The 2,859-nt window shown below is 39.6% G+C and overlaps 1 long non-coding RNA gene across 2 annotated transcripts; it reads right to left on the bottom strand.

Annotated features, from left to right (window-relative positions):
• Nucleotides 1-543: 543 nt before the first annotated feature.
• On the bottom strand, nt 544-1,817 carry LOC104613286 (uncharacterized). 2 transcript variants are annotated; one of them, XR_002023565.2, is made up of 3 exons: nt 1,468-1,817; nt 1,216-1,345; nt 544-1,019 (listed from the first exon to the last, which is right to left on the bottom strand). It is a non-coding gene; the product is annotated as an uncharacterized LOC104613286 (long non-coding RNA). The 2 variants fall into 2 exon arrangements; XR_016085128.1 differs by having other exon boundaries at nt 544-1,345.
• Nucleotides 1,818-2,859: the final 1,042 nt, after the last annotated feature.

Genomic DNA, 2,859 nt, shown 5'->3' with positions numbered 1-2,859 from the left:
CCTCCTACGAAGATTCAAAATCATTTGTGAGGGTGTTACCCATGTTCAAGAAAAAATGCCAATTGATAAAATACAACTGGAAACTTCATTCTGCACTTGCAGACATGGTGTAATGGAAAACCATGGGTTTGACCATGATACCCGAAAAACTTACATCCAATTGATAACTAGTAAAGTAGTATTCATTAAAATGAGAGCATTCAATTGATAACTAGTAATGAGTTTCTCCGGAAAATGAGAGCATATCGTGCATGACAGTCCACAAATGATGAGGCAATGATCTAACATGACCAATGGCCAAGTGAAAATCGGGACCAATACAAAGTATTCATTCATCCTGTCATATGCTGCACAACAATGTCTATAGGACCTGTGCAAAAAATGGTTCTACCAAGTTTTGAATGTTAACTGTTAACATTCAACTTGGGCTCAAATATTACAGGTGGCCTATCCAGAAAACAAGCTTCCATCTGAGCAGTTTTGTCTGCCTCTTGGCGTTCAGACAACACCACGCATGGGACAATAAAATTAACCCAAGGAACAGAATGATTCTGAAATGAGCAACAATAGCATATGTAGATTAAACATCTAATGAATAACATTGATGTGCCAAACACACACAGACGAGAATCCAAAATAAATTACTTGGATCCGATTTTACAAATGAGCAACAATACCGGGTTAACAAAATTACAAAATTCCGAATGTTTTTAACCCATCTAATCTTGTTATTTCTGATTTCCAACTAAAATGAAGTCAACAAGGAAATTTTCCAAAAAAAAAAGATCAAAGACACTGAACATTTCTTTAGGAACATTAAGGCTAATCTATCACCAAGATCTTCCAGCTTAAGCAACCGGGGGGCAGAGAACATGATCTTGTGAGGCACCAATTGCAGCAGGGGGCATGAATTGCCACATGGCAATTCTAGGGTACCCAATGAATGGCACTAGCTTGTTTCCAGTAGCTTGGCCTTGTTTCCAGTACCCAGTATCTTGAACAGGTCGGCAGACAGAACTCTGCAATTGGAAAAGCAATGGTGTTAAACTTCCATAGAGAATGTGGAGCAACATCTAATGGAACTTCCTCCAAAAACTAAACTTCAGTAATGAAAATAGGTAAGGAAACACAAAATATAGCTCAGACTAACCTTCAACTCTTTGCACTTCTGTAAACAAACTAATGCATTGCTTGGTTTAATGTGGTAAAGCATACCTACCAAAATTAAGCACGGCCAAAGCAGTACTGATCTTCATGACAGGAAACTAGCACGTCTTGGGAAACCACCAATTTCTTGTAAGGAGCTAGCTTGAATTTCATAATCAAGAGTCAAGACTCAAGAGACCTGTAGCTTATATCAGTCACAATAGTTTTAGAAAATCATTTAAAAAAATCAAGCAACATGACACTGATGTAACTTCAAGTGCATTCACAGTGGGGGTGGGGGAAGTAATGTCCGTGATGTACCACTTTGGATAGAAGCTCCTCATGGACGTCGGTTGGTGTTGGTCGCCGATGATCTGGTAACAGGGTAGGGTTCGAATGATACGGTGGAGAGAGTACCTGTTCCCCTAGTGGACCTTCGTTCTGATGGCTGATGACCGTCGATGTCGGAATAACGAGATGAGAGAATTCGAAGAAGAAGAAGAAGAAGACAAGCATACTTATCACCAATTGATTTCTTGCTACCGGTGTACTTCACACTCACGAACGTCAGCTGTACAGTGAAATCGCCGATAGTTTGATTCTAGGTTAGGGCTAGGAAAAAATGGGAGGGAGTTGAAATGATCTCCCAAATAATTCAAAAGAATTTTTCTATCCGGTTCAATCGGATTCAATTGACTAACGCCCAAAAGCTTGTTAACGTTAAGATGAGTTTGAAGTGAGTAACGTGCATGCCTCCTATTGGAGGGTGCACGCTTCCCGTGAACCCAAGGGTCCACTGAATCCGGACTCGACCCATTGCAACTTTGAGCAAATGGCCTTGTAGTTGGATTTAGGTATAGTGGTGGGATGGGATTTACCAAAATTAATTATTCCCAACTATCCTAGCAATGCCAAGAGCCAGGCCCTGCCCTGACCTCAACCGAACCTTGACCCAAGACCAGATCTCCTTCACTTATTTTTCTTGTACTTCCTAGCTAAGTTAATTAGTAACATTGAAATGGGTATGATAAAGTCAATTAGTCTCATCTCCATGGAGTTCACATCAGCCCCCCACAAGGGGGGCACCCCACGATGTTCCACAATACATCTCAGCTAGACATATTCATGGGTCGAGTAGCCTGATGGCCCGGCTTAATCCGATCTAATTGAGGTTTGGACAAGATTTTAGGCCCATGGATTCATGCTTAGGCCTAAAACATTGAGCTTGACCTTTTTTTGGATCGGGCTTGGGCTTTTTTAAAAAAGTCGGGCCCGAGCCTGAGTCTGACTTGATAATGTATTATATAATAAAAATATATTTTATAATATATATATATATATATGTAATAATTTTTCTTTATTATTCTTCATTTTCAAGTAATAGTGAGATCTTTCATTATTTTTTTCAAGTTTTAAGGTTTTTTAATATAAATAAAATAGTCTTTAATTTAATAAAAAAGAAAAAAAACTTTTTTCCAAATTTCTAGTCGGGCTCGGGCTCGAGCTTTGTGCTTTATATGAGGGCCGGGCTCGGGCTCGAGCTTTGTGCTTTATATGAGGGCCGGGCTCGGGCCTAAACATATTTTGTTAATGTAAATTTAAAGTCTGGCCTGGCCCGACTCGTGAACAAGTCTATCATGTATTAGGAACATCTCTAAATGATAAGTACAAGAAATGATGAGGCATCATCGGGAGATGTTCCCAATACATGAC

The sequence above is a fragment of the Nelumbo nucifera genome, chromosome 4, assembly GCF_055504915.1.
Source record: "Nelumbo nucifera cultivar China Antique chromosome 4, China Antique-T2T, whole genome shotgun sequence".
Lineage (NCBI taxonomy): Eukaryota > Viridiplantae > Streptophyta > Magnoliopsida > Proteales > Nelumbonaceae > Nelumbo > Nelumbo nucifera.
The sequence above is the reverse complement of the archived record's forward strand: the minus strand, read 5'-3'. Positions and strand labels throughout refer to the sequence as shown.